This window comes from Phyllobates terribilis, unplaced genomic scaffold, assembly GCF_046119375.1.
Source record: "Phyllobates terribilis strain yellow unplaced genomic scaffold, ASM4611937v1 Scaffold_8__6_contigs__length_399053987, whole genome shotgun sequence".
Classification (NCBI taxonomy): domain Eukaryota; kingdom Metazoa; phylum Chordata; class Amphibia; order Anura; family Dendrobatidae; genus Phyllobates; species Phyllobates terribilis.
In genome coordinates, this window is record NW_027362768.1 from 313,604,574 (window position 1) to 313,621,187 (window position 16,614).

The 16,614-nt window shown below is 44.4% G+C and overlaps 1 protein-coding gene across 1 annotated transcript in view; it reads left to right on the top strand.

Annotated features, from left to right (window-relative positions):
• Nucleotides 1–2,674: 2,674 nt before the first annotated feature.
• TMEM40 (transmembrane protein 40) overlaps nucleotides 2,675–16,614 on the top strand; it is a 43,753-nt gene continuing 29,813 nt past the window's right edge. Inside the window, exon 1 of the mRNA XM_073642745.1 lies at nucleotides 2,675–2,820. The gene's annotated coding sequence lies outside the window, so the exon portion shown is untranslated. The remainder of the gene's footprint in view (nucleotides 2,821–16,614) is intronic.

Sequence of the window (16,614 nt, forward strand, 5' to 3'; positions counted from 1 at the left end):
ATGAATCGTGGCCATTGTGTGCAATTTTGATGAATTTGGCAAAGAATTCACCAAGGTTTAAAAAAAAAAAAGAAAAAAAATCTCTTAAAGAAGCACTCCTCTTCCTATCAAAATGTTATCATCTCAATATATTGCAATAATCATATCATACAGTACTGTGTAATTACAATTGCTCATTTTGCCTTTCAACCCAGATAATTCTTCTCTTTTCCCTGCATGACTCATCATTACTCATAGAACTACAATTCTACATCACTGCAAAGTCCCTGGCAGGGGGAAGAGCGAAGCAGCTGGGTCAGCAGTTGATGATTGGGATGATAAATGCAAGGAAAAGAGAAGAATTAACTGGGTAGAAAAGCAAAATGAGCAATTGTAAGTACACAGTGCTATATAATATGATGACTGAAATATATTAAAAGGATAAACATTTTGATGGTAGTGCTTTTTTTAAAAAGAAGCACAAATGATTTGGGCCTATACCTTTCTATATGTGCAATGGCATACCGCCAATGGCGGCAGGCCCTTGAGCCACGATGCCAATACAGTTGAGAGCAATGTATAAGAGCAGTGGGGGAATGAGGAGTAGAGGTGAGTATTGTATTTTTTTTTAAATCAGTGAATATATTGTGGTGGCCAGAATACTCTATGGAGAACTGTGGGGGTGCATTATATTTTATGGAGAACTATGGTGATGATTTATACTATATGGAAAACTGTGGGGGTGCATTATATTTTATGGAGAACTATGGGGGTGCATTATACTATATGGAGAACTATGGGGGTGCATTATATTTTATGGAGAACTATGGGGGTGCATTATACTATATGGAGGGTTATGGGGTGCATTAAGCTATATGGAGGACTACAGAGTGCACTATATGGAGGACTATGGGGAGTACATTATACTATATGGAGGTCTATGGAAAGTGCATTTTTCTCTATGGGGAGTGTTTTACACTGTATGGAGAACTATGAGGAGTGCATTATACTACAGTATATGGAGGACTATGAGCTATGCATTAGAACTGTGGGGGTGCATTATATTTTATGGAGAACTATGGTGATGCATTATACTATATGGAGAACTGTGGGGGTGCATTATATTTTATGGAGAACTATGGGGGTGCATTATACTATATGGAGGACTATGGGGAGTGCATTATACTATATGGAGGACTATGGGGAGTGCATTATACTATATGGAGGACTATGGGGAGTGCAGTATACTATATGGAGGACTATGGGGAATGCAGTATACTATATGGAGGACTATGGGGAGTGCATAATACTATATGGATGACTATGGGCTGTGCATTATACTATATGGAGGTCTAGGGGAGTGCATTATACTATATGGAGGACTATGAGGAGTGCATTATGCTATAAAGAAGCCTATGGGGGTGTGCATTATACTATATGGAGGACTATGGGGAGTGCAATATACTATATGGAGGTCTATGTGGAATGCATTATACCATGTTGAGGACTATGGGGAGTGCATTATACCATGTCGAGGACTATGGGGCGTGCATTATACTATATGGAGGACTATGGGGAGTGCATTATACTATATGGAGGACTGTGGGAAGTCCATTACACTATATGAAAGGCTATGTGGGGGCCATTATACTATACTGTATGGAGGGCTATGTGTGGCCATTATAATATTTGCAGGGCTATCTGGGGGGGCATTATAATATTTGGAGGGCTATGTAGGGACCATTATAATATTTGGAGGGCTATGTGGGGGGCATTGTAATATTTAGAGGACTATGTGGGGGCCATTATACTGTATGCAAGCAATTGTACAGTGTGAAGGTTTGTGTGGGGTCCATCGTACTGTGTGGGAGCCATTATACAGTTTAGAGGGCTAGTGCGGGCCATTATACAGTGTGGAGAGGTATGAGGCCCATTATACTGCATGGAGGGCTGTGTGGGGTTCACAGTTGGGGGATCATAGTGTGTTAGGGTCACCATATTTTGCCAGGGGTATCACACAGCAGTTGTGGGGCACTTTTGTTAGCATCATACTTTATGGGGGCAATGAAAGGGAAATCTAGGGCTTCATTAGGAGAAAAATTACTTAGTAAGAGCTGCAAAGTTTTGAGATATGCTCTTCTGTAACCACAACGAATATTAATATATTTTTTTTGGGGGGGGTGGGGGGGGTTAGAACTTCTGTCATGGGGTCACATGATTTCACTGTACGCCCCTGCATATGTGCTCTTTTTTACATATATATTCTTTGGTCTTTGACTGTAAGAGAAAATTATGATCTTCAAACCTGTTCGGACATGATGTGTCATTATTAAAAGCCGGTCTGGTCACATTTTTGCAAAACTATGACTTAAGAGTCTATAATAAGCTTTATTCTCCCCACCCAGACCTGTCTATCTCTAGACTTTTAGTATTTGTTACCAATATTGCAGTGTTTTTCCTAATAAAACCCCAATTTTTGCATTTCTTTATTGTATGAAGTGTTTATTATCTTTGTTGAACTAGGTCAAAATCTGATAATGATTATTGAGGGTCCCATCTGAGGATGCCTTCAGCACTGATCAGATTTTTTGGGTGGATTCCATACAAGTGCTGTATTTATACTGAGTGTTATTTCCTTTTCCACAATAATAAAGTTTTATAATTTATTATGACCGCTCGCGGACAGCTGCAGAGCCGGTTGGTCTAGCTTGGAGTCACTCTGCATGCTTCCTATAATGTGACATTACTGGAGCAGTGAGTAAGACGCTGGAGCCGGAAGATGCAGGCAGACAAACACTGAGCAGAAAATTCTTCATATCAAGACTTCTCTCCTGCTCACAGGTAGGTGCTACAATAAATTCCAGAGATGAAGGCACTTTATACCTATTTCTATGTGACTGGTCAGGTAAATTGATGCATTTTATGAAATGTAACATGATAACGTAAATATTTACAGTGTATTTTGCTGTTAGTTGGAATTTTAAGGAAGTACACACTTTCCATCAGCCTCCCATAACTTCCTGAAATTACGTTAACTAAGCTGAATGTTTCAAGTTGCATTAGAAGAAAAGTAAAATGTCAGAATTGGCAACAATCAGCCAGTGTGTAAATCTATGTAGAATAGTCACTCTATGGATGCATTTATTTGCAATGTATATGTGGATAGATAGAAAAACAGATGGATCGATACAGATAGATATAGAAGGACAGATAGATAGATATAGACATAGAGGGATAGATTGAGGGATAGATAGAGGGTTAGATGGATAGAGGGATAGTGATCTATATAGATGGAGATAGATAGATAGATAGAGTTGGAAGGGACCTCCAGGGTCATCGTGTCCAACCCCCTACTCCATGCTGGATTCACTAAACCATCTCAGACAGATGTCTGTCCAGCTTCTGATTGAAGACTTCCATTGAAGGAGAACTCACCACCTCTCGTGGCCGCCTGTTCCACTCATTGATCACCCGCACTGTCAAAAAGTTTTTTCTAATATCTAATCTGTATTTTATCCCTTTCAGTTTCATTCCATTGCTTCTCATGTTTCGATGTGTAAATGAAAATAAAGATGATCCCTCTGACTCTGAAAGTCACAAAGCCTATTTTTATAGGGCCATCAGGCGGCTTTTAGTATTCTAAAAGGGCCTGCAGTCTGCCCTCACTATTGTTAGAGAGCCATCAGCCGGCTATGCTTTGTTGTTCCCATTATTAACGAGTGGGTCTCCTATACTGTTATTGCGTATACAGTGACTGCAACGGCTGCCAAAAATTTGGAGGAATTCCAATGCCCCTTTCAAGAGATGTAGAGGTCGGAGGGTCTCCTACAAAAAATGCTCAAATTATTAGGAAGTGTGTCTCCCATACTGTTTACCTATGCAGTGAAGCAACAGATGACAAAAATTTGGAGGAACTCCAATGCCCCTTGCAAGAGACGTACTGTAGATATGTTGATATGGTACATATGGTGGTGATATGGTGGTGGAGGATGAGGATGCAGAGGAGGAGGACAAGAGCAAATAGACAAAATAAGGAAGTGTATACCCATGTCTGGGTGTGAAGACAGAGGTGCATGGGAATAGAGTTAGACCTCCAAAAAAAAAGACATTGTATTTGAGTTTATGTTACGCTGCTATCATTCAGTGGTGTTGAGAAGTCTGGCCAAATCCAGCCCTTGTTCATTTTTATAAGAGTCAGCCTGTCAGCATTTTCAGTTGACAGGCGGATGCGCCTATGGGTTATAATTCCACCAGCGGCACTAAAAACCCACTCTGACAAAACGCTAGCGGAAGGGCAGGTCAGGACCTCCAAGGCGTAGAGAGCCAGTTCATGCCACGTGTCCAGCTTGAATACCCAATAATTATAAAGGCACAGAGGAATCACGGAGGACGTTGGTATGGTCGGCAAGGTATTCCCTCACTATCTTCTGAAACTTTTCCTTCCTTGGAAGAATACCCCACGCCTCAGGGCCTGTGTGATAGTAGGGTCTGAGAAAACTGTCCCAGAACTTTGACAGTGTTCCCCTGACTCTGCTGGATTGCATTTGTGTCTCTCTCGCCTGTACTCCTTGGTTGTCCAACGAACTATGACCTCTGCCGCCAGCGTTTTCAGATGGGAATTTTTTTAATAATTTCACAACAAGGGCCTTCTGGTACTGCCCCAATTTAGTAGACCTGTCCACCTCAGGAATAAGAGATATAAAGTTCTCCTTGTAGCGTGGGTCTAGAAGTGTCACCAGCCAGTAATGACTGTCACCCAAAATTTGGACAATGCGAGGGTCACGGGAAAAGCAGCGTAACATAAATTCAGCCATGTGTGCCAGACTGCTAACTGTTATGTTCTGCAACTTAGAACTAAGGAATAGGAGGGAAAAGCTGTCCCTGCACTGAGACTCAGCTTTACCCTACGCTGGGGTGGGTGCCCTATTCCTTATGAATAGCCCCACCGAAACTCCTGCACTAAACACAAACAAAGACCTGTAGGAAAGGGAAAGGGGTCCCTAAAACATCTAAGGACTGGGAGCAAAAGCAGGAGACCTCCTAACAGAAAAGTCAGTTGCAGAAATGAAAATTAAAGGAAACAAAACTGGTGGAACAAGAAGTCCCAGGATAACAATATTCAAAAGCAAGAAGAACTAAACCGGGCTACTTAGCCAGAACACGAGCGAAAAAAGCACATGTCCAGCAGGGAATGGGGGCCAGGTGCTGGGAAATAAAGAGTTCAGAGATCACGTGACCAAAAAACTCAGCACCAGAGGAAAAGACTAGAAGCCAGCAAACCACAACAAGATGGCCGATAGTAAAACAACATAGATTCTAACAGTACCTCCCCTTTTACGAGGATCCTCCGGATCCTCTAGGCTGAGCCTTACCAGGAAATCTCCTGTGAAAAGCCTTAATTTGCCATGAGGCCGAGACGTCCTCGGCCTTCACCCAGGAATTATCCTCGGGGCCGAAACCTCTCCAGGACACAAGATACTGTAATCTTCCTCTATGTCACCTGGAATCCAAATTGCGAGAAATTTCAAATTCACCGTCCTCATCAACAAGTGGAACAGTTGGGAACAAGGGAATGCCCAACCTCACAGCTGCCGAGTTGACAATCTGAACCACTTTGAAAGGACCCACAAATTTAGGCCCCAGTTTTTTAGAAGGAATTTTCAAACGAAGATTCCTAGAGGACAACCAAACCATATCCCCAACAGCAAACAAGGACTCCTTTCTTTTTTGTCAAAATACCTTTTTGATCTCCTGTTAGCCTCTTTAAGGTTCAGGCGTACACTGGTCCAAATCCTCTCCAAATCACCAGAAAAATTGTCCTCCTCCGGTATAGCAGCCCCAACTTTGGAAAATGGACCAAAAGATGGATACCTGCCAGTACAACAAAAAAAAGGAGAACAACCAGCCGAGGAAGAAGTATGATTATTAGGGGCAAAGTCCGCAAGTGGTAGAAATTCTGACCACATTTCCTGATTATCTGCCGCAAAACATCTCAAAAACTGCTCGACATCCTGGTTCTTCCTTTCAGTCTGTCCATTGGACTCTGGGTGATACCCCAATGAGAATGACAAATGAATTTTCAATCTGTCACAAAAAGCATGCCAAAAGCGAGCTACAAACTGTGGTCCTCTATCAGAAACAATGTCCGTGGGAACACCATGGAGCCTGACAATCTCCTTCAAAAAAGCCTTAGCAAGAGTCTTAGCGCAAGGTAACTTGTTGAACGGAACCAGATGACACATTTTACTAAACCGGTCCACAACAACCCAGATGGCAGAAAATCCCTCAGATAAAGGCAGATCGGTGATAAAATCCATGGCAAGGTGCGTCCATGGCGAACTAGGAACTTCCAAGGGGCATAGCAACCCCGCAACCGGAGCGTGAGAGGCCTTCGACCTAGCGCACACAGAACACTGAAGCACCCACTAAATGACTTCCCTTTGCCACCCTGGCCACCAGAAACTCCAAACAATAGACTTCCTAGTTTCCGAAATCCCTGGGTGACCCGCCAACCGAGACTCATGACATTCAACAAACAACGCTCTCCTCAAGGCTCTAGGCACAAACAATTTACCACACGGAGTGTTAGTTGGTGCCGCACTGTGAGCTTCCAGGATGCTATTCTCCAACTCAGAATCCAATGCTGCCACCAGCACCCCTCTCTGCAAAATACACTCCTCCCTCTCAGCATTCACCGCTGGAGAGAAACTACGAGACAAAGCGTCAGCCTTAACATTCTTTGTCCCCGGGACAAAGGTTACGGAAAAATTGAACCGGGCAAAAAACAGTGCCCACCTAGCCTGACGGACATTCAAACGTCTAGCTGCTTCCAGATGAATCAAATTCTTATGATCAGTGAAAACCTGTATAGGATGTCGAGCCCCCTCCAAAAAATGTCACCAATGCTCGAACGCGAGTTTAATACCAACAACTCACGATTCCCAACATCATAGTTGAGCTCTGTCTTAGAAAAATTTTTTGAAAAGAAAGCACAGGGATGCACCCCATCCTCACCCTCCTGGGACAGAACTGCCTCTATGCCTATAGATGAGGCATCCACCTCAACCAAAAATGGCTTGGTCTCATCTGTCCGGATAAGAACAGGAGCAGAGCTGAACCTCTCCTTGAGATACTCAAAAGCTTCAATAGCCTCAGTGGACCATTGGACTGTATTAGCACCCTTCTTGGTGAGATCAGTGATGGGTTTAGCGATGACAAAGAAATTCTTTATGAATTTCCTGTAATAATTGGCAAACCCAGAAAACCTCTGTACGGACTTCAAACCCTCAGGCCTCGGCCACTCCAGCACAGCCTGAACTTTCACCGGGTCCATCTCAAAACCATCACAAGAGACAAAGTAACCAAAAAAACTAATTTTCTGGACAGCAAACTGACACTTCTCCAATTTAGCAAAGAGTGTGTTATCTCTCAGTATCTGAAGAACTTTGCAGACTGTCTGCCAATGAGACTCAATATCCAATGAATAAATCAAAATGTCATCCAGAAAAACAATAACACTCCAACCGATCAAGGGTCTCAGAATGTAATTGATGAAATTTTGAAAAAATGCAGGGGCGTTAATAGGCCTAAAAGGCATCACCAAACACTCAAAATGTCCTTCCGGGGTGTTAAAAGCTGTCTTCCATTCATCTCCGTCCTTCACCCGCAGCAAATTATATGCCCCACGAAGGTCAATCTAAGAAAACCATTTAGCTCCAGTCAATTGGTTAAACAAATCCGGAATAAGTGGTAACGGGTAAGGATTGCGCACAGTAATCTTATTAATCTCCCGAAAATCCAGTCATGGCCTAAGACCCCCATCCTTCTTTTTGACAAAAAAGAACCCAACCGCCACAGGAGACGTAGAGGGTCTTATGTGACCTGCAGCTAAACTAGTCTGAAGGTACTCCTTCAAAGCCTCCCTTTCGGGAATTGTCAGATTAAACAACCGGCTCTTAGGGAGCTTAGCATAAGGGACGAAGTCAATAGTGCAATCGTAATCTCTATGAGGTGGTAAAGCTTTCGACTCCACCTCTGAAAAAACCTTCCAAATCCTGAAACTCCCCCTTCACAACAGCCGCAATGTGAACATTACAACACTTACCATAAAACACCTGACCCCAGGATCTTATGGAACCAAACAACCAGTCCAGCAAAGGATTATGCACTGTTAACCAGGACAACCCCAGGACGACCGAGGAAGGCAATTTAACAAGTACAAATAAGTAAATCTGCTCCTGATGTTCCATATTTATAGTAAGCGGAAACCCAGTGGCCTTTCGAAGAATGGTCCCATGCTCCAGGGGATTTTTATCAATCACACAGGAAAAGGAGACGACAAAGGTTCAGAATCAAACTTATACTTTTCAAGAAATTGTTGATCAATCAAATTAAGTGCAGAACCACAATCCACCATAACCTGAAACTCAATCAAACGACTCTGACCCCTGACAGGTGGTATTACCAGGAAAAAGCACCCCAGCAAAACGTAAAAAAAAATGCAATGCGAACGGGAGTGTTATTTCTACTGACCATTTTTTTTTCTATCCTTAAGCGAACCTCACATTGCTTTAAAAAATGATCAGCCTTACCGCAATACAAGCAAAGTCCCTCAGAGAACCTCCTGTCCCTCTCCCTGGAACGGGATGACATTGCCCCGACCTGCATAGGTTCCCCAGTGTCGGCAGGAATATCGTGAGAAACAGAATCCAACAGCACAGGAAACTTCTCCTAATTCCGTCAAGCCCTCAATCTTCTATCCACACGGATAGCTAACTGCAACTTGCAGAGTATCAGGTGCAGGGAATGCAATGAGCAAATCTTTAACCCTTTCATTCAAGGCTGCCAGAAACTGAAACTTGAGTGCAGGGTCATTCCACCTGACCTCTGCAGACCATTGTCTGAACAGGGTGCAATAACTCTCAGCATCAAGAGAACCCTGTTTGAGACGTTTGAGCTCTGCCTCAACTGATGTAACCCGATCAGGATCGTCATATAGCAAACCCATGGCATCAAAAAATGCCTCCACAGACCTCAGACAATGATCATCAGGAGACAGGGAAAACGCCCAGATTTGAGGTTCCTTACGCAATAGAGACATAATAATTCCTACACGCTGTAGTTCACTACCAGAAGATCTAGGTCTGAGCCAAAAATACAACAAACAAGCATTTTTAAATTTAAAAAAATCCTGTCGTTTCCCTGGGAAACACTCAGGTAATCCTATCTTAGGTTCTTCATAGCGTTCTGCAGGATATTTACTCACTTACTGCTGAAGATTGGCAACCTCCACAGTCAGCCCTTTCAAGCATTGAGCAAGCTCCTGGATGGTACACATACTGAAGAAAATCCAAGAAGAGGAGAGAAGAAAAAAAAACCATTTTTTTTTTTCTTTTTTTTTAAACGCGGCTGGACATACTGTTATGTTCTGCAACTTAGAACTAAGGAATAGGAGGGAAAAGTTGTCCCTGCACTGAGACTCCGCTTTACCCTACGCTGGGGTGGGTGCCCTATTCTGTTATGATCTACAACATGTACTAAGAAAAGATAGGGGAAAGCTGTCCCTACAAGTAAGACTAAGCTGAATCCCTACGATGTAGTGGGCTGCCTGTTCCTAGCGAACAGACCCACCTTAGTCCTCGGCTAGTCTGAACGAAGACCTATAGGATTAAGGGAGTGGTCCCTAAAAGAACTAAGGACTGGGACAAAAATGGGACACCTCCTAAATAGAGAAGTTATTGCAGAACACAAAAAGACAAACTGACAAAAGGTTCTAAAGGTCCCAGAAGGACCAAGCGAACTGACAGAGAAAGGCACCGAAGCACCTGGCTAGAGAAACAGTCAAACACTGAAGTCCAGCACAGCCAGAAGGGCGGAGCTGGAATATAAAGGCAGATGGTCACGTGACCGCAAACCACAAGATGGAAAAAACAAACAGGAGGGTTCTAACAGTACCCCCTCTTTTATGAGGATCCTCCGGATCCTCCAGGCCCAGGCCTATCCGGAAACCTCCTGTGGAAAGCTTTAACAAGCCTAGGAGCAGAGACATCATCCGTCCTTACCCAGGAGTTGTCTTCAGGACCACAACCCTTCCAGGAGACAAGATACTGTAATCTCCCTCTATGCCATCTAGAATTCAAGATATGAGAAATTTCATATTCGCCGTCTTCCACCACAGGAGGAACTGTGACTATCAGATACATCAGCCTTTTTCAACAAGGAAACATGAAACACAGGATTAATCTTCCAGGAAGTAGGGACATCCAACCTAACAGCAGACGGGTTAACAAATTGAAGCACTTTAAATGGGCCCACAAACTTAGGACCCAGTTTTTTAGAGGGAATCCTCAACCGCAGGTTCTTCGAGGACAACCAAACCATGTCACCTACAGTAAACAAAAACCTCCTAACGTTTCCTGTCAAAATACTTCTTGGACTTCTTGTTAGCCTCTTGAAGGTTGCACCGTACATTAGTCCAAACTCTCTCCAAATCACGGGAAAAATTCTCCTCCTCCGGCACCGCCGACCCCAATTTGGAGAACGAACCAAAAGACGGATGTCTCCCAGTACAACAAAAAAAGGAGAACACCCAGCAAAGGAGGATGTTTGATTGTTAAGAGCAAATTCTGCGAGAGGCAGAAACTCAGACCACACCTCTTGATTGTCCGCCACGAAACAACGCAAAAACTGTTCAACATCCTGGTTCTTTCTTTCAGTTTGTCCATTAGACTCAGGATGATAATGACAAATGGACTCCCAACCTGTCATAAAAAGCACGCCAAAAGCGAGCCACAAGCTGAGGTCCTCTATCAGAAACAATATCCGTGGGAACGCCATGGAGCTTGACAATCTCCTTAACAAACGCCTTAGCGAGTGTCTTGGTGCAGGGCAACATAATGAATGGAACCAAATGACACATCTTAATAAAACGGTCCACGACCACCCAGATGACAATAAAACCCTCGGACACAGGAAGATCAGTAATAAAATCCATTGTGAGATGCGTCCAAGGCGCACTAGGAACCTCCAGAGGGCAAATCAACCCCGCAGCAGGAGTATGTGAAGCCTTTGACCTAGCACACACAGTACACTGACGCACCCGTTTGATGACTTCCTTCTGCCATCCACGCCACCAAAAACTGGGACTGATAAGTCTCTTAGTCTCCGAAATTCATGGATGACCTGCAGACCGAGACTCATGACACTCCACAAACAAATCTCCCCTAAAGGCTCTAAGCACGAACAACCTCCCATAGGGAGTGCTAGATGGAACATCATCTTGAGCTTTCAGAATCCCATTCTCCAGAACGGAGTCCAATGCCGCTACCACAACTCCTTTCTGTAAAATGCTCTCCTCCTCCTCGGCACCGACCGTAGGAGAGAAGCTGCGAGATAAAGCATCGGCTTCAACATTCTTAGTACCAGGGATATAGGTAACAGAAAAATTAAACCGAGAGAAAAAAAGTGCCCACCTAGCTTGACGGGCATTCAAGCGCTTGGCAGCATCCAGATAGATCAAATTCTTATGATCTGTGAAAACCTGAATAGGAAATCTAGCGCCCTCTAAAAAATGACGCCATTGTTCAAACGCAAGTTTAATAGCCAACAACTCCCAATTTCCAACATCATAATTCATTTCGGTTTCTGAAATTTTTTTCGAAAAGAAGGCACAAGGATGTACTCCAGCCTTGTTCTCCTGAGCTAAAACTGCTCCGACCCTCATCGATGAAGCATCGACCTCGACCAAAAAAGGCTTGGTCTCATCAGGCTGCATAAGGATAGGGGCAGAACTGAACCTCTCTTTGAGATACTCAAACGCTTCAGTGGCCTCAGTAGTCCACTGTACCGTATTCGCACCTTTCCTGGTGAGATCGGTTAGAGGTTTAACAATTACAGAAAAATTCTTAATGAATTTCCTGTAATAATTGGCAAAACCCCAAAATCTCTGTATAGATTTCAAACCAATAGGCCTAGGCCATTCCTGCACAGCCTGAACCTTCACAGGGTCCATCTCAAAGCCCTCGCTGGAGACAATGTAGCCCAAAAAACTAATTTTCTGCACAGCGAACTCACATTTCTCTAGCTTAGCAAAGAGTGAATTATCACTCAATAATTGCAAAACTTCACGTACACTCCGCCAATGGGACTCTAGATCTGGTGAGTAAATCAAAGGTCTCAGGATGTCATTAATAAGGTTCTGAAAAAAATGCAGGAGCATTGGTAAGACCAAAAGGCATCACCAGATTCTCAAAATGACCTACCGGAGTGTTAAAAGCAGTTTTCCATTCATCACCCTCCTTCACTCGTAACAAATTGTATGCCACCCGGAGATCAATTTTAGAGAACCACTTGGCCCCCACAAACTGGTTAAACAAGTCAGGAATTAATGGCAATGGGTAGGAATTGTGTAATCTTATTAATTTCACGAAAATCCAGACATGGACGTAAACCCCCGTCCTTTTTTTTAACAAAGAAAAATCCAACTGCCACAGGAGACTTAGAAGGTCTAATGTGACCAGCAGCCAGGCTAGTCTGTATGTATTCCTCCAAGGCCTTTCTTTCAGGGATAGTCAGATTAAACAAGCGACTCTTGGGAAGAGTAGCTCCCGGAACAAACTCAATGGCGCAATCATAATCCCTATGAGGAGGTAAAACTTGCGACGTATCCTCCGAAAAAACCCTCCAAAAATCTTGAATAGGTACAGGTAATACCCCTTTTTCCACAGCCGCAATTCGACCATTACAACATTTATCATAGCACTTCGGACTCCAAAACTTAATCATATTAGTAGACCAGTCCAGTATAGGATTGTGCAGTTTAAACCAAGGCAATCCTAGAACGACCGGAGAGGGTAAATTATCTAAAACAACCAAGTCCAAAATTTCTTGGTGAACTCCATTGATAGTGAGGGGAAATGCAGCAACCTTGTGAGTAATACATTTCAAGGGAGTGTTATCAATTGCAACCACAGAAATAGGTGATGACAAAGGTTTGGATTTCAATTTAAGATTTTCCAAAAACCCTTTATCAATCACATTAAGTGTTGAACCACAATCCACAAATACCTGAAATTCAATCAAATCTCCCTGCAAAGTAGTACTCCCAGAAAGAAATACTCCTGCACAGCATAAACAAGCTATACAGGCGTAACTGACCTTTTTTTTTTCTTTACTTAAACGACGCTCGCAATACTTAATCAAATGGTCAGCTTTACCACAATAAATACACAATCCCTCGGCGAACCTCCGATCTCTTTCCTGAGAGGAGAGCGACTTCGCCCCAACCTCCATTGGTTCTCCGCCGTCAGAGCAGATTTTCTGGGGACTAGGAACTGACATTACAAGAGTCTTTACCTCATTAAGCCTGCACCTCAGCCTCCTGTCCACACGAACAGCTAACTGCATGGCATCCTGCAGAGTCTCAGGTGCAGGGAATGCAATTAGCAGATCCTTAACCCTTTCACTCAGACCAGCAAGAAATAAACATCTCAGCGCAGGATCATTCCATTTAACTTCTGAGGCCCATCTCCTGAAGTCTGTGCAATAATTTTTAACATCACCTGACCCCTGATTCAAACGCCTGAGTTCTGCTTCAGCAGATGAGATTCGATCAGGATCGTCATATAATAGCCCCATATCAGGAAAAAAAATTCTTCAACAGACCTTAAACACGGATCATTAGGTTGGAGAGAAAAGGCCCACCCCTTTGGTTCATTGCGCAAAAGTGACATAATAAAACCAATGCGCTGTGATTCATTGCCAGAGGACCTTGGTCTCAAATGAAAATATAGCAAACAAGCATTTTTAAAGGAAAAAAAATCTTGCTGTTTACCATAAAAAACATCAGGCAGTTCTACCTTGGGTTCGACAAAATGCACTCCAGAACAGCTAATCACGTGTTGCTGAAGCTCGGCAACCTCCAGAGACAATCCCTGCAGGTGTTGAGCCAAATCCTGGATGGAAACCATACTGATCCCCGAATTTCTTTCCTTTTAGTTTTTGGGCTGGACTTACTGTTATGATCTGCAACATGAACTAAGGAAAGATAGGGGAAAGCTGTCCCTACAGTAAGACTAAGCTGAATCCCTACAATGTAGCGGGCTGCCTGTTCCTAGTCAACAGACCCGCCTTAGTCCTCGACTAGTCTAAACGAAGATCTATAGCATTAAGGGAGGGGTCTCTAAAAGAACTAAGGACTGGAACAAAAATGGGACACCTCCTAAACAGAGAAGTTGTTGCAGAACACAAAAAGACAAATTGACAAAAGGTACTAAAGTTCCCAGAAGGACCAAGCGAACTGACAGAGAAAGGCACCGAAGCACCTGGCTAGAGAAACAGTCAAACACTGAAGTCCAGCACAGCCAGAAGGGCGGAGCTGGAATATAAAGGCACATGGTCACGTGACTGCAAAACACAAGATGGAAAAAACAAACAGGAGGGTAACATATTCCTTATGAATAGCCCCACCGAAACTCCTGCACTGAACTCAAACGAAGACTTGTAGGAAAGGGAAAGGGGTCCCTAAAAGATCTAAAGACTGGGAGCAAAAGCAGGAGACTTCCTAATAGAAAAGTTAGTTGCAGAAATGAAAATTAAAGGAAACAAAACTGGTGGAACAAGAAGTCCCAGGATAACAATAGTCAAAAGCAAGAAGAACTAAACCAGGCTACTTAGCCAGAGCACGAGTGAAAAAACTCTGATGTCCAGCAGGGAATGGGGGCCAGGTGCTGGGTAATAAAGAGTGCAGAGATCACATGACGAAGAAACCCAGCACCAGAGGAAAAGACTAGAAGCCAGCAAACCACTACAAGATGGCCGATAGTAAAACAATATAGATTCTAACACTAACAGGCAAGACTTCCATGTCCTCACCAAGATGACGACTGACCATGCTCTCCTCCTCATCATCCTCCTCCTCCGCTTTATTGTCCTCAGGCCATCCACGCTGAACAGACGGTATGACAGTTGTGCAGGTAGTACCGTCGATAGCGCATGAAACTAGCTCCTGTTCTTCCTCCTCCTCTTCCTCATTGTCACCCAATCCACGTTGGGATGAGATGAGGCTGGGCTGTGTGTCATCACCCTGTATGGTTCCTTGCTCCATCTCATCATGCTCCACCTGCAATGCATCCTCTTTAACTGTGAGCAGAGAGCGTTTCAGAAGATAGAGAGCATCATTGCAGCTCACCATCTTGGTGTAGTCCTCAAAGTTTTGGAGGATGGTACATATGTGTGACATCCATGTCCACTCCTGAGGTCTTATGTGTGGAGTCTGAACTGAATACCGACGGCCTTGTTGAAGCTGGTAGTCAACAACTGCCCTCTTCTGCTCACAAATTCTTCACAACATCTGCAATGTAGAGTTCCAACATGTGGGGACATCACACACCAGTCTGTGAGCCAGAAGCTGCAAAAGCTGCTGAAACACGGCAAGGGCGGCGGAATCTGTAGCTGCCTTTCTAAAATGGGCACACAGGCGGCGTACTTTAACAGGCAGATGCGGCAGATCCGGGTAGGTTTTGAGAAACCGCTGAACCACGAGGTTAAGCACATGGACCAGGCATGGTATGTGTGTGAGCTCGCCTCGCCTCAGAGCCGCCACCAGGTTCCGGCCATTGTCACACACGACCATGCATGGCTGTAGGTTCAGTGGTGTCAGCCACAGATCTGCCTGCTCTTTCAGAGCTGTCCACAACTCTTCAGCAGTGTGCGGTTTGTCACGTAAGCATATTAGCTTCAGCACAGCCTGTTGCCGCTTGGCTGAGACAGCTTGTGACTGATGTGGTTATTTCGGAGACAGAGGTTGAAGAGGATGAGGTGCAGGAGCTGTAGAATGTGGGGGCAACCCTGATTGACCAAGGGCCCACAATCCTCGGCATCGGGAGGATGTGTTCCGTCCCAAGGTCCGACTGGGTCCCTGTTTCCACTATGTTAACCCAGTGTCCCGTCAGCAAGATCTACCATCTCTACCCACAAGCAGTTGTCCACGTGTCCGTGGTTAGGTGGACTTTCCCAGTAACTGCATTGTTGAGGGCACGGATTATGTTGTGGGACACGTGCTTGTGTAATGCGGAGACGGCACACCGGGAGAAATAGTGGTGGCTGGGGACTGAGTACCGAGGGATGGCCGCCGCCATCAGGTTGCGGAAAGCTTCTGTCTCCTCGAGCCCAAAAGGCAACATTTTGCAATCGCGAAATGTGTGAATTTAGTAGTGTGGCCTGTGGGGCGTTGGCTGCGTATTTGCGCTTGCGTTCCAAGGACTGGGGTAGGGACAACTGAAGGCTGCGCTGGAACAAGGACGTGGACATGCTTGCTGATGATGCTAGTTGAGAGTGTGCAATGACAGGTGCAAGGCAGGAGGCATCTTCGCATGTGCCATGGACAGGGGATTGGCGTGCACGCACAACAGCGGAAGAAGCAATGATGTCACCTGCAGACACTGTTCCTGGACCCTGGGGTTCGGCCCACTTAGTCCGGTGCTTTGCTGCCATGTGCCTGATGATGCTGGTGGTGGTCAGGCTGTTAGTTTTGCTACCCCTGCTGATGCTGGCCTGGCAGGTGGTGCAAATTGCTTTTTTGGGGTTATCGGCAGGGTTTTTAAAAAACAACCAGACTCGGGAAGACCTAACAGTTGT